At 38.8% G+C, this 27,466-nt stretch overlaps 1 protein-coding gene across 2 annotated transcripts in view; it reads right to left on the bottom strand.

Moving 5' to 3' along the window:
* The window catches only part of rbm20 (RNA binding motif protein 20), a 152,479-nt gene that overhangs the window by 90,239 nt on the left and 34,774 nt on the right, over positions 1 to 27,466 (bottom strand). Inside the window, exon 1 of one of the 2 annotated variants that reach the window (XM_061880485.1) lies at positions 9,454 to 9,668. The exons of the other annotated variant lie outside the window; for it this stretch is intronic. The gene's annotated coding sequence lies outside the window, so the exon portion shown is untranslated. Of the gene's footprint in view, positions 1 to 9,453; positions 9,669 to 27,466 lie in introns of those variants that run through there. 2 annotated transcript variants of the gene reach the window in all.

Below are 27,466 nucleotides of genomic sequence, written 5' to 3' on the forward strand. Positions count from 1 at the left end.
TTTTAATTTCAGCGTGTTGAGTGTGTCAGCGCGCACACACTCGCAGAGCGCACAAGAAGAAACAGCGAGGAGAGGAAAAATGGCAGACAAAGACAGTTCCACTGGTCATTAGAGAGGGTGCGTGAAGCACAATATGAAGGTATTTGGGCTACATAATTATCGTGCTTGGCAGTCAGCACCAAGGGTTGGAATTGGGGGTTAAATCACCAAATTATTCCTGAGCGTGGCCACCGCTGCTGCTCACTGCTCACCTCACCTCCCAGGGGGTGATCAAGGGGTGATGGGTCAAATGCAGAGAATAATGTCGCCACACCTAGTGTGTGTGTGACAATCAGCGGTACTTTAACTTTAAAAACAGTTTGATACAAACAAAAAAAGGCCTAAAATGTTTTCAAAAATATGTCGAATTTTTTTAATGGAGTTGCATTACAAAATAGTTCTTGCTCGGAGCTCTAATGCCATCAAGAGTGATGGGTCAAATTCAGAGAATAATTTCACCACATTAGTGTGTGTGTGACAATCATTGGTACTTTAACTTTAACTTTAAATATAGTTTGACACAAACAAAAAAGGCCCAACATTTTTTCCAAAAAATGTCTCATTTGTTTTTAAGGGAGTTGACGTTACAAAATAGTTCCTGCTCAGAGTTCTAATCCCATCGAGGGTGATGGGTCAATTTCTGAGAGTAAGTTCGCCACACCTAGTGTGTGTGTGACAATCATTGGTACTTTAACTATAAAAAAAGTTTGACACAAACAAAAAAAGGTCCAAATTTTTTTCAAAAAGTTGTCTCATTTCTTTGAAAGGAGTTGACTTTACAAAATAGTTATTGCTCGGCGTTTTAATGATGGGTTAAATGCAGAGAATAATTTCGCCATACCTAGTGTGTGTGTGACAATCATTGGTACTTTAACTTTAATTTTATATATAGTTTGACACAAACAATAAAAAGGGCCAAAACATTTTCAAAAAGATGTCTCTTTTCTTTTTAAGGGAGTTGATGTTACAAAATAGTTCTTGCTCTGAGTTTTAATCCCATCAAGAGTGATGGGTCAAATGCGGAGAATAATTTCGCCACATCTAGTATGTGTGTGTGACAATCATTGGTACTTTAACATTAACTTTAAATATAGTTTGACACAAAAAAAAAAAAAGCCTAAAAGTTTTTCAAACAGATGTCTAATTTTTTTTTTTTAAAGGAGTTGACGTTACAATATAGTTCTTGCTCGGCGTTCTAACGATGGGTCAAATGCGGAGAATAATTTGGCCACACCTAGTGTGTGTGACAATCATTGGTACTTTAACTTTAACTTTAAATATAGTTTGACACAAACAAAAAAAATGGCCAAAACATTTTCAAAAAGATGTCTCTTTTCTTTTTAAGGGAGTTGACATTACAAAATAGTTCCTGCTCAGAGTTCTAATCCCATCAAAGGTGATGGGTCAATTTCTGAGAATAATGTTGCCACACCTAGTGTGTGTGTGACAATCATTGGTACTTTAACTTTAAAAATAGTTTGACACAAACAAAAAAAGGTCTAAAATTTTTTCAAAAAGTTGTCTCATTTCTTTGAGAGGAGTTGACTTTACAAAATAGTTCTTGCTCGGCGTTTTAATGATGGGTTAAATGGAGAGAATAATTTCGCCATATAGGTCAAATGCAGAGAACAATTTCACCACACCTAGTGTGTGTGTGACAATCATTGGTACTTTAACTTTAACTTTAAATGTAGTTTGACACAAACAAAAAAAGGGCCAAAACATTTTCAAAAAGATGTCTCTTTCCTTTTTAAGGGAGTTGACGTTACAAAATAGTTCTTGCTCTGAATTCTAATCCCATCAAGAGTGATGGGTCAAATGCGGAGAATAATTTCGCCACATCTAGTATGTGTGTGTGACAATCATTGGTACTTTAACTTTGACTTTAAAAATAGTTTGACACAAACAAAAAAAGGCCTAAAAGTTTTTCAAAAAGATGTCTCATTTTTTTTAAAGGAGTTGACGTTACAAAATAGTTCTTGCTCGGCGTTCTAACGATGGGTCAAATGCGGAGAATAATTTGGCCACACCTAGTGTGTGTGTGTGACAATCATTGGTACTTTAACTTTAACTTTAAAAATAGTTTGACACAAAAAAAAAAAGGCCTAAAAGTTTTTCAAAAAGATGTCTCTTTTTTTTTTTTAAAGGAGTTGACGTTACAATATAGTTCTTGCTCGGCGTTCTAATGATGGGTCAAATGCAGAGAATAATTTGGCCACACCTAGTGTGTGTGTGACAATCATTGGTACTTTAACTTTAACTTTAAATATAGTTTGACACAAACAATAAAAATGGCCAAAACATTTTCAAAAAGATGTCTCAATTTCTTTTTAAGGGAGTTGACGTTACAAAATAGTTCTTGCTCTGAGTTCTAATCCCATCAAGAGTGATGGGTCAAATGCGAGAATAATTTCGCCACATCTAGTATGTGTGTGTGACAATCATTGGTACTTTAACATTAACTTTAAAAATAGTTTGACACAAAAAAAAAAGGCCTAAAAGTTTTTCAAAAAGATGTCTCTTTTTTTTTTTTTAAAGGAGTTGACGTTACAATATAGTTCTTGCTCGGCGTTCTAATGATGGGTCAAATGCGGAGAATAATTTCGCCACACCTAGTGTGTGTGTGACAATCATTGGTACTTTAAATTTAACTTTAAAAATTGTTTGACACAAACAAAAAAAGGGCCAAAAAATGTTCTAAAAGATCTCTCATTTCTTTTTAAGGGAGTTGACGTTACAAAATAGATTTTGTTCAGAGTTCTAATCCCATCAAGGGTGATGGGTCAAATTCAGAGAATAATTTCGCCACACCTAGTGTGTGTCTGTGACTATCATTGGTACTTTAACTTTAACTTTAAAAATAGTATGACAAAAACAAAAAAAAGGCCAACATTTTTTTCTAAAAGATGTCTCATTTCTTTTTAAAGGAGTTGATGGTACAAAATAGATTTTTTTCGGATTTCTAATCCCATCAAGAGTGATGGGTCAAATGCAGAGAACAATTTCACCACACCTAGTGTGTGTGAGACAATCATTGGTACTTTAACTTTAACTTTAAATATAGTTTGACACTGTTGAGATGGGGAGTCAATGGTCCAACGGCGGGGCGGGGCACGCTGCAGCCCTGCCCAAGATGGCGGCAAGGAGGCGGAGAATGCGGCTGAGCGGAGAGGCGTAGCATGCCGGGAGCGACACTGCAATATAATTCAGGTACGTGCATCGCGCACCGGCAGACAATTAACATTTCTCCTTACGCTGCATAAAAGGGGAGAAGGAGGAGAGATCAGGGCAAAAGGAGTTGGAGAGCCTGCAGCAGAACGTGAAGAGCAAGAGCAACAAAGAGCGAGACACGAGAGCCGAAGACAGCGACGACGCGGCCGGCTGAAAGCGAGCTAGGAGCGAGCAGGAGAGAAGGAGCTGAAAAGCGACCCGATCTGAAGACAAAGCTTATTTGAAAAAAAAAATAAAAGAGTCAATCCTGCTCAAAGCAAGATGTCCCTCCTGGGTGGTCCATTGAACCCGCACGACGACGGCAAGAGACCGTCACAGACATAAACAAAAAAGGCCTAACATTTTTTCAAAAAAATGTCTCTTTTTTTTTAAAGGAGTTGACTTTACAAAATAGTTTTTGCTCGGCGTTCTTACGATGGGTCAAATGCAGAGAATAATTTCGCCACACCTGGAGTGCGAAAGACAATAATTGGTACTTTAACTTTGACTTAAAGATAATGTTTTAAATACCTAAGTGCTGTGCAGGTCAGATGCCTCTCCAAAGGTGGCATGATTAAAGTATTACCACCTTTGGTTTAAACTTAGCTCAACAATTAAATATAACAAGCAGTCAGATCAACAGGTAATAAAGTCAACCAGCTCCCCTGCTGTGCACATATAAATACGTACATCTACTTGGCTTGATGCCAATTAGTAAACCAACCCATGCACGTGGCGTAAACTAACGCAAGTAAAATGACTGAATTTTGTAACTGTGGAGGGGGCGTGGTCGGAGCGCCTCCTGCATGAATGGTGTGTGTATGGCCCGGCTTCGAGGCCCAGCGAGAGTCGAGTAGATTGCCCAGCTGGGACTGATTATCTAATCACCTGTCGCCTTTACCAGCATCGGCCGGGGCCATGAATGGTTGGGAGAAAGACATGCAGGAAAAACCGAGAGAGCGAGCCGGACTGAAAAGTCACAAGAGCAAAGACTGCTGAAAAGCGTGCTATTCTCGAGTGTGTGTCCTTGCAATAAAGACCTTTTCGAGCCAGACTGCCGGGCTCCCAGAAGGTTTGTCGGCCACCACAGAGAGAAACTTTAACAGTAACAAACTGCAATTTGTGTTTTATCTTTAACAATGTGTGCTTAACCTGCTACATGTCTTATCTGTCTACTTTTAGCCGTAGTATTTTTTACTATTTACTAATTATTTTATTTTTCTTAAATCACAGACATAGTGAATAGCATTGTGCCAACCATAAATCATAACGCATAATGTCAATAAAAACGTTCTATTCTAGTCCAATCTAAGTCTAGATTATGATAGTAAATATGTATTATATAAAATTGTAAATTCATATTTGAGTGTTTAGTTTTTATTTAAATCTCCTAAAATCGTTACTTAAGCGCAATAAGACCCATATTTTTAATGTAACGAAACATATATAAATATTTTTGTGGTGCCCTTTATTTTGAAAAGTATACAAATACAATACATAAATATTGGTTTCCGGACAACCCTAGTTTACACCTGATTCAACCCTGACCGGGTATCAAACTTTTTTTTTTTTTTTAGCATTCCTTAATTCCATTGACATTTTACAAACTAATTTTGATCCTCACAATAATACGAGAAAAACTGTGTCCCATTTAGGCTCGATATGGGACGCCTACTTCTGTTTCGATTCCATTTTCTTTTAAGGGATGGTTGGCAAGTGAAGAGGCTAAATTAAGGTTTTAAATCCTCTTAAGGCCCAAGCTGTTATCCCACTGAGTCGTGAGTTTTTCCTTGCCCTTTTGCGGGCTCTGAACCGAGGACGTCGTTGTGGCTTGTGCAGCCCTTTGAGACCCTTGTGATTTAGGGCTATATAAATAAACATTGATTGATTGATTGACCGTTTTTTTACATGATTTTTTTTTTTTTTTTCTGTTTGCTATTTGGGCTTATTGGACCCTAATTAGAATTAAAACCAAGAATCATTTTTTTTGTATGATGTACTTAGTCCATAAGTAACAAACGTGTACTTCATGTTTAGTGACATGCTAATTCTTACTTTAACACTTTTTTTTTTCCAAATTCTATTGTAAGTTACACTCTTTTGACACCACCAGATGGCAGTATAAGTGTCCACATAAGCGGCCATAAGGCCCCAATTCAGTAGTGTACACAATTTTGGATATATATATAGATATATACACACACACACACATATACATATATATATATATATAGATGTGTGTGTGTGTATATATATATATATATATACATATATATATATATATACATATACATATATATAGATTTGTGTGTGTGTGTATATATATATGTGTATATATATATATATATATATGTGTGTGTGTGTGTATATATATATATACATATATGTATATATATATATATAGATATGTATGTGCATATATATGTATATATATATATATTTATATATATATATAAATACATATATATACATATGTGTATATATATATATATATATATATAAATACATATATATACATATGTGTATATATATATATATATATATATATATATATATATATATATATATATATATATATATATGTACTGTATATATGAGGTAGATCACCTTGACTTGGTCATTTAAATAGTAGCTCGCCTGCTGAACAAATTTGGGCACCCCTGTTTTAAAGTTTCTGCTCAACCACACAAGCAACAAACTTCCAGAGGTGACAACATTTCCACAGTTCATCTGGGATTGACCATTGCTTTGGTCTATCGACAAATTCGGAAGACAATGGCAGCCGTTCAAGGAGCTCAGAGTCTGCCTGTTGTGAATGACGGGTAGGACAGGGCTGTGGGCACTCAGACGTTGGCGATCTCGAAATGGAATCGTAAATTGGACAACACCTCAAAAAAGGAAATTAGGGTCAATTTGAGAGTCAGAATGGAAAACTAGAGCAAACAAACCATTGGAATGCATTTGCTCATCTTAACTAGAGATTTTCCGCCGATAACCGATATTCCGATATAGTCCAAGTCTTAATTACCGATTTCAATATCAACCGTGGAATGAACACGTCATTATGACTCATTTTGTTGTGATGCCCCGCTGGATGCATTTAACAATGTAACAAGGTTTTCCAAAATAAGTCAACTCAAGTTGTGGGAAAAAATGCCAACATGGCACTGCCATATTTATTATTGAAGTCACAAAGTGCATTTTTTTTTTAACATGCCTCAAAACAGCAGCTTGGAATTTAGAGGTTGAGGTGGGCGGGGTTGCGTTTATGTAGTGTTACGGTGCGGACGTTCTCCCGAAATGTGTTTGCCATTCTTGTTTGGTGTGGGTTCACAGTGCGGCGCATATTTGTAACGGTGTTAAAGTTGTTTATACAGCCACCCTCAGTGTGACATGTATGGCTGTTGAGCAAGTATGCGTTACATTTATTTGTGTGTGTGAAAAGCTGTATATATTATGTGATTGGGCCGGCACGCAGAGGCAGTGCCTTTAAGGTAAATTGGCGTAAGTCCGTGTACACAGCGGCGTTTCAAAAAGTCATGAATTTAACTTTTTGAGACCGATATCGATAATTTTGAAAACCGATACCGATCATTTCCGATATCACATTTTAAAGCATTTATCAGCCGATAATATCGGCAGTCCGATATTATCGTACACCTCCAATCTTAACCAAAACAATCGCCCTCTACATGAACTCCCCAGTTAGACCATTGCATCGAGAAGACTCTCTGAAAATCCCTTCTTCAAACACACCTGGGATGTTGACACTGTTCCGGAAGGAGATCCAGGCCTATGGACAAAACACACGCCCATGGACTACTTCACAGATAAGCACACTCATATCCCCCTACCACCCCACGCCTTGTTTACTCCTTGTATAATCACACATTTGTAAACAAACTTAAAGGTAGCGCATCTCACGCGACCACCACTGGTGTGTCAAAGACCAGATAAAAGTACTCGGGGTGAAATTGTAAAAAAGAGTCTCATCTCCCCAGAACAACAAAAAATTATCTATTTTCAACACACATCAGAGTTAAGGCTAAAGACATACTTTGTTGTTGTTTTAGTTTTTACGTACGATGGTACTTCTTTTTAGACTTGTCATGATGTCGGTCTATCTGTGTTGGCCCTGTGATGAGGTGGCGACTTGTCCAGCGTGTACGCCGCCCTCCGCCCCAATGCAGCTGAGATAGGCTCCATTATTCAAAAATCATCATGTACCAATCAATTTGATTTTTTTTAGCTGTAATCTATAGGCATCAAAACAATTCGATGTATAAAATAATAATGTCATACTTTTTACCTAAATTATTTGAGTATAATTATATCATAATATTAATAATAATAAATAAAAGATATATTATTCAAAAATTATTTTGTAATAACTGATTTTTTATTAGCTGTAAGCTATACACATATAAAAATTATTTGTATAAAACAATATTCGAATATTTAAATTATTAGAATATAATACTGCAATATTATTAATGTATTACTATAATATATATATATATATACATATATTAATTTTATTTTATTTTTATTATTTTTTAAATAAAAAAACAAACATTTTTTTGTAGTATATTGTTAAAATAAATCTAATTAATAATTATTTGAATCCACATTTTAATACATTTATCTGACCAAAGCAAAAAATGCTTAATATTGCTAAAATATTAACCGCTTGGAATATCAATCAATCAATCAATCAATGTTGACTTATATAGCCCTAAATCACAAGTGTCTCAAAGGGCTGCACAAGCCACAACGAATAAAAGCTGCATTTCATCAGTCGTGTGTGTGCGTGTGTGTGTGTGTGTGTGTGTGTGATTTTTCATTAGCTGTAAGCTATACACATACAAAAAATTATTTGTATAAAACAATATTCGAATATTTAAATCATTAGAATATAATACTGCAATATTATTAATGTATTACTATAATATATATGTATATATATATATATTTTTTTATATATATTTTTTTATTTTATTATTATTTTTTTTTTAAATAAAAAACATTCAAACATTTTTTTGGTAGTATATTGTTAAAATAAATCAAATTAAGAGTTATTTGAATCCACATTTTAATACATTTATCTGACCAAAGCAAAAAATGCTTAATATTGCTAAAATATTAACCGCTTGGAATATCAATCAATGTTGACTTATATAGCCCTAAATCACAAGTGTCTCAAAGGGCTGCACAAGCCACAACGAATAAAAGCTGCATTTCAGTGTGTGTGTGTGTGTGTGTGTGTGTGGTTGTGTGTATGTGTGTGTGTGTGTGTGATTTTTTATTAGCTGTAAGCTATACACATACAAAAATGTTTTTGTATAAAACAATATTCAAATATTTAAATTATTAGAATATAATACTGCAATATTATTAATGTATTACTATAATATATATGTATATATATATTTTTTTTATTATTACTATCTTTTAATAAAAAAACATTCAAACATTTTTTGTAGTATATTGTTAAAATAAATCAAATTAATAATGATTTAAATCTACATTTTAATACATTTATGTTACCAAAGCAAAAAATGCTTAATATTGCTAAAATATTAACCGCTTGGAATATCAATCAATGTTGACTTATATAGCCCTAAATCACAAGTGTCTCAAAGGGCTGCACAAGCCACAACGAATAAAAGCTGCATTTCATCAGTCGTGTGTGTGTGTGTGTGTGTGTGTAAAGCCAGAGTGAGTTGTAGTGTAACAGCATCCCCGAGGATTACTGCTGAATACAACGGTCTGATCCAAAGTATCTGCAGAGTATGCCGCAAGCATTGTGATGGCCAACAATGTCAGCACGTTATCAATCGGAATACAAATCCAAACACTGGAGTTACACATGATTTAATACCCCGTCAGCGCTGTAAAGCATTAATGTCAAGTGTATTCACACGTCCGGTCCTATTCCGAGCACTGAGAAACGTGTACTTTGCAGGAGAAACTTAACAAAATGCTCCAAGTCCATAGAGCCTGGCCAGAGGAAGCGACAAATTAGAGGATTACTTGCCGTCCAAACACGAGGATCAATCCTCCCAAAAAACACCCCGACTTCCCTGCGCTGCTGACAGCTGCAAGTCTTGCCTAGAGACCGCGTTCCAATTTAGTACAGCACACAGCGCTGAAATCCTCGGGAACGTAAAGTAAAAAAGGAGGCACTGGACCAAGCACACCAACCTTTAAAAAGGTGCCGCAAAGGTCCCAATGAAAGCGGCGACAGGAGAAGACGGAAAACTGCTCTGTAGCCCGGGGGGCCGACCTCTGTTCACCGGCTGGGTGACGCATGACTGGCCCTCGGGTGGCAGTGGGCGGCACATGAACAACAGGGCAACATCCGCGCTCCTGATCCTCACCACAAGTGAGGTGGCGCCGCCGGCCTCCGTTATCAACCGGCACGCAGGCTGGTGGACCATGTGATTAAAAGTCACGAGTGGTCGGTGTGTGTGTGTGTGTGTGTGTGTGTGTGTGTGTGTGTGTGTGTGTGTGTGTGTGTGTGTGTGTGTTCGTGTGTGTGTGTGTTCTTGTAGTTCTACCGTTCTTGAAACATCTACAAGGAAAAGTACCGTCCATATGAGGACCGGTGAACAATTTAGGACCGAAATCATGGTCCGAATACAGAAAACCATTGCATCCAATACAGAATGTCTTATTTGTGGTAAAATCAATCAAAATTGACTATGTTGCAAGTCTTGTGTATTCTTTGTAACTTGTTTGTAACATGGCTGTTGAGGGTTTTTGTTGGCGTCTCAGTCTGGATCCCCTCCCTGGTAGTCCCGCCTTACACCGAATATTTTTTTACTATGTACTGTAGGTGTATGTGTGCGTGTGTTCTTGTATTTCTACCGTTCTTGAGACATCAACAAGGAAAAGTACCGTCCATATGAGGACCGGTGAACAATTTAGGACCGAAATCATGGTCCCAATACAGAAAACCATTGCATCCAATGGAGAATGTCTTATTTGTGGTAAAATCAATCAAAATTGACTATGTTGCAAGTCTTGTGTATTCTTTGTAACATGGCTATTGAGGGTTTTTGTTGGGGTCTCAGTCTGGATCCCCTCCCTGGTAGTGCCGCCTTACACCGAATATTTTTTTACTATGTAATGTAGGTGTATGTGTGCGTGTGTTCTTGTATTTCTACCGTTCTTGAGACATCAACAAGGAAAAGTACCGTCCATATGAGGACCGGTGAACAATTTAGGACCGAAATCATGGTCCCAATACAGAAAACCATTGCATCTAATAGAGAATGTTTCATCTGTGGTGAAATCAATCAAAATAGGGATTTTTCAAATTCACTCTGTTGCAAGTCTTGTGTATTCTTTGTGACTTGTTTGTGTGTGCTATGGCTGTTGAGGTTTCTTTTCCTGGTCTCAGTCTGGATCCTCTCCCTGGGAGTCCAGCCTTAGACTGAATATTTTTTTCCTGTGTGTGTTTGTGTGTGTTCTTGTATTTCTACTGTTTTTGAGACATCAACAAGTAAAAGTACCGTCCATATGAGGACCGGTGAACAATTTAGGACCGAAATCATGGTCCCAATACAGAAAACCATTGCATCTAATAGAGAATGTCTCATTTGTGGTGAAATTAATCAAAATAAGGATTTTTCAAATTCACTCTGTTGCAAGTCTTGTGTATTCTTTGTAAATAGTTTGTGTGTGCTATGGCTGTTGAGGTTTATTTTCCTGGTCTCAGTCTGGATCCTCTCCCTGGGAGTCCAGCCTTAGACTGAATATTTTTTTCCTGTGTGTGTTTGTGTGTGTTCTTGTATTTGTACTGTTTTTGAGACATCAACAAGTAAAAGTACCGTCCATATGAGGACCGGTGAACAATTTAGGACCGAAATCATGGTCCCAATACAGAAAACCATTGCATCTAATAGAGAATGTCTCATTTGTGGTGAAATCAATCAAAATAAGGATTTTTCAAATTCACTCTGTTGCAAGTCTTGTGTATTCTTTGTAAATAGTTTGTGTGTGCTATGGCTGTTGAGGTCTATTTTCCTGGTCTCAGTCTGGATCCTGTCCCTGGGAGTCCAGCCTTACACTGAATATTTTTTTCCTGTGTGTGTTTGTGTGTGTTCTTGTATTTCTACTGTTTTTGAGACATCAACAAGTAAAAGTACCATCCATATGAGGACCGGTGAACAATTTAGGACCGAAATCATGGTCCCAATACAGAAAACCATTGCATCTAATAGAGAATGTCTCATTTGTGGTGAAATCAATCAAAATAAGGATTTTTCAAATTCACTCTGTTGCAAGTCTTGTGTATTCTTTGTAAATAGTTTGTGTGTGCTATGGCTGTTGAGGTTTATTTTCCTGGTCTCAGTCTGGATCCTCTCCCTGGGAGTCCAGCCTTAGACTGAATATTTTTTTCCTGTGTGTGTTTGTGTGTGTTCTTGTATTTCTACTGTTTTTGAGACATCAACAAGTAAAAGTACCGTCCATATGAGGACCGGTGAACAATTTAGGACCGAAATCATGGTCCCAATACAGAAAACCATTGCATCTAATAGAGAATGTCTCATTTGTGGTGAAATCAATCAAAATAAGGATTTTTCAAATTCACTCTGTTGCAAGTCTTGTGTATTCTTTGTAAATAGTTTGTGTGTGCTATGGCTGTTGAGGTTTCTTTTCCTGGTCTCAGTCTGGATCCTCTCCCTGGGAGTCCAGCCTTAGACTGAATATTTTTTTCCTGTGTGTGTTTGTGTGTGTTCATGTATTTCTACCGTTTTTGAGACATCAACAAGTAAAAGTACCGTCCATATGAGGACCGGTGAACAAGTTAGGACCGAAATCATGGTCCCAATACAGAAAACCATTGCATCTAATAGAGAATGTCTAAATGTACACCCCTGGTGGTGAAATCAATCAAAATAGAGATTTTTCAAATTGACTCTGTTGCAAGTCTTGTGTATTCTTTGTAACCTGTTTGTGTATGCTATGGCTATTGAGGTTTTTTTTTCCTGGACTCAGTCTGGACCTCCTCCCAGGGAGTCCAGCTTTAGACTGAATATTTTTTTTACTACTTATTTTACATATTCGTCTTGTTATCTTCTTAATGACAAACCTGCATTAACAGTGATTACAGCACATTGATCTGAATGGGAACAATACAATAAAATACTCCAAAGGCATCGAAGGTCACTGTTTTATACAATTTTATAAATGACATACAAGTATTATAAAGTACTGCTAATGGTAAAAGGTATCAGTGGAAGATTAATGCTTTCAAACTAGAAATGTATGGCTTCATTAAGAAATATTCTAATTAAGTTATGTACATGCCTTAATTTTTTTTTAATGCATATCTATTTCCGGGCAAACCAATTATAAACAAAATTACAAAACAAGGTTTTGGTTTGTCTTTGAATCAAAATGAAATATGCAAAGTAATAAAAAAACAAAGATAGGGTTACATAATGTTCATATCATTGATAAACTATCAAATGCTATTGAAACATTCACATTGTTGCGAGCTAACATTTAAATAATAGGATTACACGGTTGTTTCATGACTAAACTGATTGGCTGAGGTGTGACTAATATTAATTGGTTTTGTGTGCAGTAGCATTGGTGCAAAGCCCAGGAAAATATGCATCAATTAAGTATTTTATCTTTTTGTAACAAATGTATTGATTCTTTCCATTTTGACAAAAAATATATATGCACTGCATGAAATTGCATACCTTTTAAATGTTAATATTATGCAATACTACAACAAATAATGCATCACCATAGTTTCCACACAATTGTATTTGTTAAAATAAAAATAAATACTTCAATATCTGCTTGACTTATGGTTTCAAAGCAAGTTATCCATCAATGTGTACACTGTAAAAAGAAAAATAGATATTACGTAAAATTACAATTATTTCTTTTTTTTTACAGCATATCCAATTGAAAACTGTAAATTGAAAAAAAAAAAATCTACCACTGTTTTTACTATAAAATGTTGCGGTTTTTTTTTTTTTAACTGAAAAATCTCAATCAATCAATCAATGTTTATTTATATAGCCCCAAATCACAAATGTCTCAAAGGACTGCACAAATCATTACGACTACAACATCCTCGGAAGAACCCACAAAAGGGCAAGGAAAACTCACACCCAGTGGGCAGGGAGAATTCACATTCAGTGGGACGCCAGCCTTACACTGAATATTTTTTTCCTGTGTGTGTTTGTGTGTTGCCATTTATGGTTGTTACTGTAAATGGAAAAATGGTACCACAGTTATTTTACGGTAACAACCTCACACCTGTAAGGTTTTTTCAGGTGTACTGGAGAGGAGGCTACGCCGGATAGTCGAACCTCGGATTCAGGAGGAACAGTCTGGTTTTCGTCCTGGTCGTGGAACTGTGGACCAGCTCTATACTCTCGGCAGGGTTCTTGAGGGTGCATGGGAGTTTCCCCAACCAGTCTACATGTGCTTTGTGGACTTGGAGAAGGCATTCGACCGTGTCCCTCGGGAAGTCCTGTGGGGAGTGCTCAGAGAGTATGGGGTATCGGACTGTCTTATTGTGGCGGTCCGCTCCCTGTACGATCAGTGCCAGAGCTTGGTCCGCATTGCCGGCAGTAAGTCGAACACATTTCCAGTGAGGGTTGGACTCCGCCAAGGCTGTCCTTTGTCACCGATTCTGTTCATAACATTTATGGACAGAATTTCTAGGCGCAGTCAAGGCGTTGAGGGGTTCCGGTTTGGTGACCGCAGGATTAGGTCTCTGCATTTTGCAGATGATGTGGCCTTGATGGCTTCATCTGACTGGGATCTTCAGCTCTCGCTGGATCGGTTCGCAGCTGAGTGTGAAGCGACCGGAATGAGAATCAGCACCTCCAAGTCCGAGTCCATGGTTCTCGCCCGGAAAAGGGTGGAATGCCATCTCCGGGTTGGGGAGGAGACCCTTCCCCAAGTGGAGGAGTTCAAGTACCTAGGAGTCTTGTTCACGAGTGAGGGAAGAGTGGATCGTGAGATCGGCAGGCGGATCGGTGCGGCGTCTTCAGTAGTGCGGACGTTGTACCGATCCGTTGTGGTGAAGAAGGAGCTGAGCCGGAAGGCAAAGCTCTCAATTTACCAGTCGATCTACGTTCCCATCCTCACCTATGGTCATGACCTTTGGGTCATGACCGAAAGGATAAGATCACGGGTACAAGCGGCCGAAAAGAGTTTCCTCCGCCGTGTGGCGGGGCTCTCCCTTAGAGATAGGGTGAGAAGCTCTGCCATCCGGGAGGAACTCAAAGTAAAGCCGCTGCTCCTTCACATCGAGAGGAGCCAGATGAGGTGGTTCGGGCATCTGGTCAGGATGCCACCCGAACGCCTCCCTAGGGAGGTGTTTAGGGCACGTCCAACTGGTAGGAGGCCACGGGGAAGACCCAGGACACGTTGGGAAGACTATGTCTCCCGGCTGGCCTGGGAACGCCTCGAGATCCCCCAGGAAGAGCTAGACGAAGTGGCTGGAGAGAGGAAAATCTGGGCTTCCCTGCTTAGGCTGCTGCCCCCGCGACCCGCCCTCGGATAAGCGGTAAATGATGGATGGATGGATGGACTCTGGCAACTAAGCTGCCAGTATGTTACCGTAAAATAACTGTGGTACCATTTAAAAATGGTAAATAAAAAGTAGGTGCTGTTTTCCATCTACTGTGATATAATGTTTAAAAAATGTGTAGATTTTTCATTTCAAAAAATGGTGACCAGAATTTTAATGTAAAATATACATCTTTTTTTTTTATAGTGTACGGAAAAAAAATATATTTAATAATAAAATGCATAGGCAAATACAGAAGTTGTTCACTGTTAAAATTGGCCCTCAATGACAACGAGTTGGACACCGCTTGTGTATATAGTAAATAGTGAAAGAGGCAAGATATGCAGTACTACTAATAGCCACTAAGTGGTGCCATATTTCTTTCCAACTGGCGGTGTGACAGCAGCTATGATTTGGACAACTTTATTCTTTTACACCAGCTTGGACATTTTTAACGTTTGTTTAGCTGATTGGCCATCTTCCCTCTAAATGCAAACATTGTTGTCATGAAAAGTGGATTAGAGTCACATTTCATTGCGTTCTATCATAGAAGTGAACAATATGAAATGCTATATAAACACTAATCATTTTTCAAATGTTTTTATTTTTTTTATAAGTGGCTATGATGATAATGTCAATGAGGAATGTCTAATCACTGTTATGTTGGAATTGTTATTAATACTGTTGTTGATATTATTCACTTTTGTTTGACTACTTTTGGATTGTTTTGTGTCATGTTTGTGTCTCCTCTCAATTGCTCTGTTCATTGCTATTCTGATTATATTCCAGGTTTTGTTTTGGAATTGGACTACTATGGTATCATTGTGTATTATTTTGTTGGATTTATTAATAAAATAAATAGATACAAAATAATGAATAAAATTTAAAAAAATGCGCACGGTCTTATGTTTTTTCCTAAGATTTGAATACATTTTGCTATTTTATAGTTTTATAGTGGAGCATGCTTTATCAGTATCATACTTCAAACCTTGTTTTAAAAAGCTTTGCTCATTTTGGCCTTTAATCCTGACTGACTCATTAAAAAAATGTAAAAGTTGTATTCATTTTTGTTTTGTAGGTTAAAGTGTTTCATAAATTGTGCTCCTGAGATGATATTGCTGATCAATTTGAATGTGTTATTTTTGAGTGACTATTGATTTTATTTGTCAGTATCAGAGGGTTCAAGTCAATTTAAAAATATTTATGGGTTGTTTTTTTTTTAATCACAATTTCTTTTCTTTCTTTTTTTATTTCAGGCAAATTGATGCGCTTTAAATATTTTCTGTTACAGACTAAAACATGTTAAAAAAAGTTATTCTGTGTTACAAGTTGATCTATATTTTTTCTTTGGACTTAAGGATACAAAGTTATAGAGAGGTATGCCTATAGCAATTTTATAGACAAATTGTATTTATAGTTGCGGTAGGGGGGGCGAAATGTTTTCTTCTGTCTAGGGGGGGGCGCAACAAAAATAACTGAGTATCAGATCAAATGAACGTTTACGTTCTGCTTACTTTTGAGATTACTACTGACATTTGATTCTGTGACTAAAATAAGTAAATCAAACCATTTATTTAGAGGTTCTTAACCTCAGGGCCCAACTTACTCTTACTTTTTATTATCGTTTTAATGGTATTTAATAATTATATTTAGCCTACTTACTGACTAACAGGATAAACGTTCTGAAATGATACAAAAGCACGATTAAAGGTGATTACCAAGGCTTAATTACACTGAAAAATGAATATACTTAAAAAATATATACTTAAAAAAAAAAAAGTGTTTCATAAAAAAAGATTAAGTCAATGTAATTATAATTACATAAAGCTAAAATCAATTCTAACTAAAAATATAATTAATAATGTTTTTAAAATGTTGATTTCTATTAATTGTTTTAATTGGTTTTACCCTTTGAAATAGTTTTTAATCATATTTATTTTTATATTTTTTACTTTTTTTGTTTTTATTTAGTCGTTGGTGGCGCCAAGGATAATATTTGAATATCGCTTTTAATATTGTTTTGCAGCACTTTGGAAACATTTCTGTTGTTTGAATGTGCAATACAAATAAAGTGGATTGAATTGAATAAAAATAATGAATGTTTTCTTTAAAATAAACTGTCAATAAAAATGTAAGGCATTTTAGTCATGTTTGTGCCGGAAGAGGAACTACGCTTTCGTGGGGGAATTTTGCCTATCCTTCACAATCATTATGAAAGACATGACCATGGATGTTTATACTTGTTTTTATGCATTCTAAATATTAAAATCCTTTGATCAAAACTCTGCTTACAATGAAGCCTATGGAGCCCCTAAAAACACCTCCATAAGGGTTTATAAACATGATATATAATGTAGTCACAGACACATTTATAATAACATTTAATATTTATATATTTTGATCATTTTTAGCATACCTGGCACAATAATTTAAAAAACGCACCACATTTGCTTTTTTTTTCTTCATCACTGATTATTGCTCACTGCAGACTTCATGAGCGAAAACAAACATAATAAAACATCACCCACTGCACAAAGTTTGCTCTCATTAGGATGCCGACTGCTACGATGTTCATATATTCCCATTTAGATGAAGAAAGTCTGATAATCCTCATGTAAAAACCGGGTGAGGGGTGCTTTCTATGTTGTTCTCACCATTTCCTGGTCCTAAATTGGCTGTCAAAGTGTCCCAACTAGCTGGAGTACGTCCTCAGCCATCTACTTTCCAAGTGTGGTGCATGCTTTATGATCTACAATAAACTTGCAGGGAGCAGGGAAACAAGGAAGCACCAGGCGATGATGTCGTAATTGTATACAGGTTTGTGATCACGTCAAACATAATAAAACATCACCTACTGTACAAGGTCTGCTTTCATTAAGATGCCGACTGCTAGGATGTTCATATATTCCCATTTAGATGAAGAAAGTGTCATAATCCTTACATAAAAACAGGGTGAGGGGCGCTTTTCATGTTGTTCTCGCCATTTCCTGGTCCTAAATTGTCTGTCAAAGTATCCCAACTAGTTGGAGTACGTTCTCAGCCATCTACTTTCCAGGTGAGATGCACAATTTATGACCTACAACAAACTTACGGGGAGCAGGGAAACAAGGAGGCACCAGTCGATGATGTCGTAATTGTATACAGGTTTGTGATCACGTCGCCGCTATAAACATAATAAAACATCACCTACTGTACAAGGTCTGCTTCCATTAAGATGCCGACTGCTAGGATGTTCATATATTCCCATTTATATGAAGAAAGTTTGATAATCCTTACATAGAAAGAGGGCGAGGGGCGCTTTTCATGTTGTTCTCGCCATTTCCTGGTCCTAAATTGGCTGTCAAAGTGTCCCAACTAGCCGGAGTAAGTCCTCAGCCATCTAATTTCCAGGTGAAATGCACGATTTATGATCTACAACAAATTTACGGGGAGCAGGGAAACGAGGAAGCACCAGTCGATGATGTCGTAATTGTATACAGGTTTGTGATCACGTCGCCGCTATAAATACAATAAAACATCACCTACTGTACAAGGTCTGCTTTCATTAAGATGTTGACTGCTAGGATGTTCATATATTCCCATTTAGATGAAGAAAGTCTCATAATCCTCAAGTAAAAACAGGGTGGAGGCGCTTTTCATTTCGTTCTCGCTATTTCCTGGTTCTAAATTGTCTGTCAAAGTGTCCGAACTAGTCGGAGTACGTCCTCAGCCATCTAATTTCCAGGTGAAATGCACGATTTATGATCTACAACAAATTTACGGGGAGCAGGGAAACGAGGAAACACCAGTCGATGATGTCGTAATTGTACACAGGTTTGTGATCACGTCACCACTATAAATATAATAAAACATCACCTATTGAAACAAGATTTGCTGTCATTAAGATGCCGACGGCTAGGATGTTCATATATTCCCATTTCGATGAAGAAAGTTTGATAATCCTCACATGAAAACAGGGTGAGGGGCGCTTTTCATGTTGTTCTCGCCATTTCCTGGTCCTAAATTGTCCGTCAAAGTGTCCCAACTAGTTGGAGTACGTTCTCAGCCATCTACTTTCCAGGTGAGATGCACAATTTATGATCTACAACAAACTTACGGGGAGCAGGGAAACGAGGAAGCACCAGTCGATGATGTCGTAATTGTATACAGGTTTGTGATCACGTCGCCGCTATAAACATAATAAAACATCACCTACTGTACAAGGTCTGCTTTCATTAAGATGCCGACTGCTAGGATGTTCATATATTCCCATTTAGATGAAGAAAGTTTCATAATCCTTACATAAAAACAGGGCGAGGGGCGCTTTTCATGTTGTTCTCGCCATTTCCTGGTCCTAAATTGGCTGTCAAAGTGTCCCAACTAGCCGGAGTACGTCCTCAGCCATCTACTTTCCAGGTGAGGTGCATGATTTACGATCTACAATAAACTTACAGGGAGCAGGGAAGCAAGGAAACACCAGTCGATGATGTCGTAATTGTACGCCGGTTTGGGATCAAGTCACCGCTATAAACATAATAAAACATCACCTACTGTATAAGGTCTGCTGTCATTAAGATGCCGACTGCTAGGATGTTCATATATTCCCATTTAGATTAAGAAAGTTTCATAATGCTTACATAAAAATAGGGTGAGGGGCGCTTTTCATGTTGTTCTCGCCATTTCCTGGTCCTAAATTGTCTGTCAAAGTGTCCCAAATAGTTGGGGTACGTTCTCAGCCATCTACTTTCCAGGTGAGATGCACAATTTATGATCTACAACAAACTTACGGGGAGCAGGGAAACGAGGAAGCACCAGTCGATGATGTCGTAATTGTATACAGGTTTGTGATCACGTCGCCGCTATAAATACAATAAAACATCACCAATTGAAACAAGATTTGCTGTCATTACGATGCCAACTGCTACGATGTTCATATATTCCCATTTAGATGAAGAAAGTCTCATAATCCTCAAGTAAAAACAGGGTGGAGGCGCTTTTCATTTCGTTCTCGCTATTTCCTGGTTCTAAATTGGCTGTCAAAGTGTCCCAACTACCCGGAGTACGTCCTCAGCCATCTAATTTCCAGTTGAGGTGCATGATTTATGATCTACAATAAACTTACAGGGAGCAGAGAAGCAAGGAAACACCAGGCGATGATGTCGTAATTGTATACAGGTTTGTGATCACGTCGCCGCTATAAACATAACAAAACATCACCTACTGTACAAGGTCTGCTTTCATTAAGATGTCGACTGCTAGGATGTTCATATATTCCCATTTAGATGAAGAAAGTTTCATAATCCTTACATAAAAACAGGGCGAGGGGCGCTTTTCATGTTGTTCTCGCCATTTCCTGGTCCTAAATTGGCTGTCAAAGTGTCCCAACTAGTTGGAGTACGTTCTCAGCCATCTACTTTCCAGGTGAGATGCACAATTTATGATCTACAACAAACTTACGGGGAGCAGGGAAACAAGGAAGCACCAGGCGATGATGTCGTAATTGTATACAGGTTTGTGATCACGTCAAACATAATAAAACATCACCTACTGTACAAGGTCTGCTTTCATTAAGATGCTGACTGCTAGGATGTTCATATATTCCCATTTAGATGAAGAAAGTTTCATAATCCTTACATAAAAACAGGGTGAGGGGCGCTTTTCATGTTGTTCTCGCCATTTCCTGGTCCTAAATTGTCTGTCAAAGTATCCCAATTAGTTGGAGTACGTTCTCAGCCATCTACTTTCCAGGTGAGATGCACAATTTATGATCTACAACAAACTTACGGGGAGCAGGGAAACAAGGAAGCACCAGGCGATGATGTCGTAATTGTATACAGGTTTGTGATCATGTCGCCGCTATAAACATAATAAAACATCACCTACTGTACAAGGTCTGCTTTCATTAAGATGTCGACTGCTAGGATGTTCATATATTCCCATTTAGATGAAGAAAGTTTCATAATCCTTACATAAAAACAGGGCGAGGGGCGCTTTTCATGTTGTTCTCACCATTTCCTGGTCCTAAATTGGCTGTCAAAGTGTCCCAACTAGCCGGAGTACGTCCTCAGCCATCTAATTTCCAGGTGAAATGCACGATTTATGATCTACAACAAATTTACGGGGAGCAGGGAAACGAGGAAGCACCAGTCGATGATGTCGTAATTGTATACAGGTTTGTGATCACGTCGCCGCTATAAATACAATAAAACATCACCAATTGAAACAAGATTTGCTGTCATTAAGATGCCGAGTGCTACGATGTTCATATATTCCCATTTAGATGAAGAAAGTCTCATAATCCTCAAGTAAAAACAGGGTGGAGGCGCTTTTCATATCGTTCTCGCTATTTCCTGGTTCTAAATTGTCTGTCAAAGTGTCCGAACTAGTTGGAGTACGTCCTCAGCCATCTAATTTCCAGGTGAAATGCACGATTTATGATCTACAACAAATTTACGGGGAGCAGGGAAACGAGGAAGCACCAGTCGATGATGTCGTAATTGTATACAGGTTTGTGATCACGTCGCCGCTATAAATACAATAAAACATCACCAATTGAAACAAGATTTGCTGTCATTAAGATGCCGACGGCTAGGATGTTCATATATTCCCATTTAGATGAAGAAAGTCTCATAATCCTCAAGTAAAAACAGGGTGGAGGCGCTTTTCATGTTGTTCTCGCCATTTCCTGGTCCTAAATTGTCCGTCAAAGTGTCCCAACTAGTTGGAGTACGTTCTCAGCCATCTACTTTCCAGGTGAGATGCACAATTTATGATCTACAACAAACTTACGGGGAGCAGGGAAACGAGGAAGCACCAGTCGATGATGTCGTAATTGTATACAGGTTTGTGATCACGTCGCCGCTATAAACATAATAAAACATCACCTACTGTACAAGGTCTGCTTTCATTAAGATGCCGACTGCTAGGATGTTCATATATTCCCATTTAGATGAAGAAAGTTTCATAATCCTTACATAAAAACAGGGCGAGGGGCGCTTTTCATGTTGTTCTCGCCATTTCCTGGTCCTAAATTGGCTGTCAAAGTGTCCCAACTAGCCGGAGTACGTCCTCAGCCATCTACTTTCCAGGTGAGGTGCATGATTTATGATCTACAATAAACTTACAGGGAGCAGGGAAGCAAGGAAACACCAGTCGATGATGTCGTAATTGTACGCCGGTTTGGGATCACGTCACCGCTATAAACATAATAAAACATCACCTTCTGTATAAGGTCTGCTGTCATTAAGATGCCGACTGCTAGGATGTTCATATATTCCCATTTAGATTAAGAAAGTTTCATAATCCTTACATAAAAATAGGGTGAGGGGCGCTTTTCATGTTGTTCTCGCCATTTCCTGGTCCTAAATTGTCTGTCAAAGTGTCCCAAATAGTTGGAGTACGTTCTCAGCCATCTACTTTCCAGGTGAGATGCACAATTTATGATCTACAACAAACTTACGGGGAGCAGGGAAACGAGGAAGCACCAGTCGATGATGTCGTAATTGTATACAGGTTTGTGATCACGTCGCCGCTATAAATACAATAAAACATCACCAATTGAAACAAGATTTGCTGTCATTACGATGCCAACTGCTACGATGTTCATATATTCCCATTTAGATGAAGAAAGTCTCATAATCCTCAAGTAAAAACAGGGTGGAGGCGCTTTTCATGTTGTTCTCGCTATTTCCTGGTTCTAAATTGGCTGTCAAAGTGTCCCAACTACCCGGAGTACGTCCTCAGCCATCTACTTTCCAGGTGAGGTGCATGATTTATGATCTACAATAAACTTACAGGGAGCAGAGAAGCAAGGAAACACCAGTCGATGATGTCGTAATTGTACACCGGTTTGGGATCACGTCGCCGCTATAAACATAATAAAACATCACCTACTGTACAAGGTCTGCTTTCATTAAGATGCCGACTGCTAGGATGTTCATATATTCCCATTTAGATGAAGAAAGTTTCATAATCCTTACATAAAAACAGGGTGAGGGGCGCTTTTCATGTTGTTCTCGCCATTTCCTGGTCCTAAATTGTCTGTCAAAGTATCCCAACTAGTTGGAGTACGTTCTCAGCCATCTACTTTCCAGGTGAGATGCACAATTTATGATCTACAACAAACTTACGGGGAGCAGGGAAACAAGGAAGCACCAGGCGATGATGTCGTAATTGTATACAGGTTTGTGATCACGTCGACGCTATAAACATAATAAAACATCACCTACTGTACAAGGTCTGCTTTCATTAAGATGTCGACTGCTAGGATGTTCATATATTCCCATTTAGATGAAGAAAGTTTCATAATCCTTACATAAAAACAGGGCGAGGGGCGCTTTTCATGTTGTTCTCGCCATTTCCTGGTCCTAAATTGGCTGTCAAAGTGTCCCAACTAGTTGGAGTACGTTCTCAGCCATCTACTTTCCAAGTGCGATGCACAATTTATGATCTACAACAAACTTACGGGGAGCATGGAAACGAGGAAGCACCAGTCGATGATGTCGTAATTGTATACAGGTTTGTGATCACGTCGCCGCTATAAATATAATGAAACATCACCAATTGAAACAAGATTTGCTGTCATTAAGATGCCGACTGCTACGATGTTCATATATTCCCATTTAGATGAAGAAAGTCTCATAATCCTCAAGTAAAAACAGGGTGGAGGCGCTTTTCATTTCGTTCTCGCTATTTCCTGGTTCTAAATTGTCTGTCAAAGTGTCCGAACTAGTCGGAGTACGTCCTCAGCCATCTAATTTCCAGGTGAAATGCACGATTTATGATCTACAACAAATTTACGGGGAGCAGGGAAACGAGGAAACACCAGTCGATGATGTCGTAATTGTACACCGGTTTGTGATCACGTCACCACTATAAATATAATAAAACATCACCTATTGAAACAAGATTTGCTGTCAATAAGATGCCGACGGCTAGGATGTTCATATATTCCCATTTCGATGAAGAAAGTTTGATAATCCTCACATGAAAACAAGGTGTGGGGCGCTTTTTATGTTGTTCTCGCCATTTCCTGGTCCTAAATTGGCTGTCAACGTGTCCCAACTGGCCGATCTACAATAAACTTACAGGGAACAGGGAAGCGAGGAAACAGCAGACCATTTGATGGAGTAAACATAGGAACACACGGAAGTGATCACGTCGCCGCTAGAAAAACAGTTTGTCTGCGTCAGCGCTTATAATAACGATATCACAAATACTTGGTTAAAATTGAAGTCACGAAATCTAAATACAGTATTGTTGACGAACGATATATATATATATATATATATATATATATATATTTATATATATATATATATATATATATATATATACATCGATGATGTCGTAATTGTACACAGGTCTGTGATTATGTCGCCGCTATAAATAATTTGTCTGCGTTAGCACTTATAATAACAATATCACAATTACTTGGTTAAAATTCAAGTGACAAAATGTAAATAGAGTTTTGTTGACACAATATATACATTAATATACATATATATGTACATCGATGATGTCGTAATTGTACACAGGTTTGTGATTACATTGCCGCTATAAATAGTTTGTCTGCGTTAGCGCTTATAATGACAATATCACAAATACTTGGTTAATATTCAAATTGAGTATTGTTGGCGATTTTTGAATGGTTATTTATTGGATTTTATGGGCGGAATAGAAGACCTCCCATTGGCTCTGCTGTAAACAGAGTTCTATTTACGTCCGTTTAAGATGTAGAATGCATTTTTTTAAAATCTATCCGTCATGTCTTTAATAATGATTGTGAACCATAAGCAAAAGTCCCCAAACAGTGCAGTTCCCCTTTTAAGAAACTTCTCTACGACTTTAGTGTTTTACCTTTTACTGCCCCAAGTGGTGTGAAAATGTATTATAACCGAGAAGAAGAAACAGATATTTTATGGAGGCCCAACAATGCCCCTCCCCCCTCATTCTTAACCACTCTTTCTACGGTTAAGAACGACTGATTTAACATACGTGACGTGTTCAAGGTGAAAGTCGTCTTCCACGCCCTATGGTCTCCGACAGCGACATTGTTCCGGTCATTAGGATGGCGCGACGCGGACAAACACGCAAGTCCAAGGGAAACCTTCTGCCTTGACAGCTGCCTTCCAGCCGTGAAACTTAAAGAGCATTCCAGCAAATACGAGCCCTTGGCTGTACAACTGCAATTAGTTTCAGGACTTGGTCGTGGTGGCACCTGTCGGACGGACTTGCCAGGAGAAACTAAATAGCTAGATGTCCAATTGTGTAATATGCATTTCCACGTCTAAGACAAATCCCTTCATGGACGTTTTGTCAAAGAGTTGAGGACTATCAGGTGCTCATTGGTTAGTTGTGTGTTGGAAGTGATGACAAGCAGCCCGAATGAGCAGTGATCTGCATGGGACGGCATGGCGCGGTTGGGAGAGTGGCCGTGCCAGCAACCTGAGGGTTCCTGGTTCGATCCCCACCTACTACCAACCTCGTCACATCAATCAATGTTTATTTATATAGCCCCAAATCACAAATGTCTCAAAGGACTGCACAAATCATTACGACTACAACATCCTCGGAAGAACCCACAAAAGGGCAAGGAAAACTCACACCCAGTGGGCAGGGAGAATTCACATCCAGTGGGACGCCAGTGACAATGCTGACTATGAGAAACCTTAGAGAGGACCTCAGATGTGGGCAACTCCACCCCCTCTAGGGGACCGAAAGCAATGGATGTCGAGCGGGTCTAACATGATACTGTGAAAGTTCAATCCATAGTGGCTCCAACACAGCCGCGAGAGTTCAGTTCAAGCGGATCCAAGACAGCAGCGAGAGTCCCATCCACAGGAGACCATCTCAAGCGGAGGCGGATCAGCAGCGTAGAGATGTCCCCAACCGATACAGGCGAACGGTCCATCCTGGGTCCCGACGAGCGGTCTATCCTGGGTCTCGACTCTGGACAGCCAGTACTTCATCCATGGTCATCGGACCGGACCCCCTCCACAGGGGAGGGGGGGACATAGGAGAAAGAAAAGAAGCGGCAGATCAACTGGTCTAAAAAGGAGGTCTATTTAAAGGCTAGAGTATACAGATGAGTTTTAAGGTGAGACTTAAATGCTTCTCCTGAGGTAGCATCTCGAACTGTTACCGGGAGGGCATTCCAGAGTACTGGAGCCCGAACGGAAAACGCTCTATAGCCCGCAGACTTTTTTTGGGCTCTAGGAATCACTAAAAAGCCGGAGTCTTTTGAACGCAGATTTCTTGCCGGGACATATGGTACAATACAATCGGCAAGATAGGCTGGAGCTAGACCGTGTAGTATTTTATACGAAATTAGTAAAACCTTAAAGTCACATCTTAAGTGCACAGGAAGCCAGTGCAGGTCCTTTGTGTCCTTGAGCAAGACACTTCACCCTTGCTCCTGATGAGTCGTGGTTAGAGCTTTGCATAGCAGATCCCGACATCACTCCCGTCCAAAGGCAAAACCTAGTAACTCACTTCAAGCTGATTTTGAGAAAACAAAGGAAAACCAATCTATCTTGATGCCGTCTTACAAAGATCTACAAAGTCATCAAAGGTATAGATGTTTTCTTGAGCTTTCATTTTCTTGGCGATTGAGCCATGGATTGAATATGCTCTCATGAACGTGTGCCCTTTCTCCAGATATTTTATCACAATCTCGGGTGGGCCCCATTCTGCGTTTGCACATTGGGCAAGAGCCGTGTACAGCGTCCAGTTTTTATTTTGACCTACACAGTTATCTGCCCAAAAGAGTATGCAAGGGGAAGAATCAAGAACCATACATTTAATGAAGGTGCTTGCAACGTCCTGGGCCAATCTTCCAAATATCCCCTCGTGCCATAATATCACATAATCAGGTTGACCGTCGGCCCCCATTCGTGCAAATGTCTCATTAAAGACAATAAGGCGACTGCCAAAGAAGCTTCGATGGGTCCCTTGAGATACTAGGTTTTTCTGTTGTTACTATGCAGTTATGTGGTAGTTGCTAGGTCCTGCCATGCTCGTAACAGCTTACTTACGGAACAAATTACAATATCGCATACACTAATGTAAAGCATATCACCTAGGAACTCCAAAATTATCATCAGCTCAGTTTTGACAAAAAATTAGTTACTGGGTTTTGCCTTTGGACGGGAGATCAGTGTGAATGGGTGAATGTGGAAATAGTGTCAAAGCACTTTGAGTACCTTGAAGGTAGAAAAGCTCTACACAAGTATAACCCATTTACCATTTACCATGGTGTCAGACTGGATGCTGAAAACTGGGTAAGAGAATCTCCGAGCATCCTCTACATCAGTGATGGATACGGCTGGAAATGAGTAGAACACAATGACATCTCCGATGGAATATATAAATAGCTAAGAGATGTGAATTGAGGAGGTGGAGTAATGTGAGTCGTGGGGGAGGACTGTGACAACTGAGGCTGACCAGCCATTTTTTTCCCCCCTGCTGCTTTCAAACTGTTATTAATAGCTTGCTGCCTGCTGGCTTACTGCGACACCCTTGCTCCCCGCGACGTAAATGGTAGGAGACGTTTAAATGCGGGTCTACGGACTAGAATATAATGCAGGTGCATGGCCCGCCGAGGACGACGCGGATGGAGTCTTCCATCGCTGTGGTCAACAAAATCCGAGCTAAAACTGGTCTGCAAGATAAGACATGTATTTATAA

The sequence above is a fragment of the Nerophis ophidion genome, linkage group LG20 (assembly GCF_033978795.1).
Source record: "Nerophis ophidion isolate RoL-2023_Sa linkage group LG20, RoL_Noph_v1.0, whole genome shotgun sequence".
In the NCBI taxonomy this organism is placed as follows: domain Eukaryota; kingdom Metazoa; phylum Chordata; class Actinopteri; order Syngnathiformes; family Syngnathidae; genus Nerophis; species Nerophis ophidion.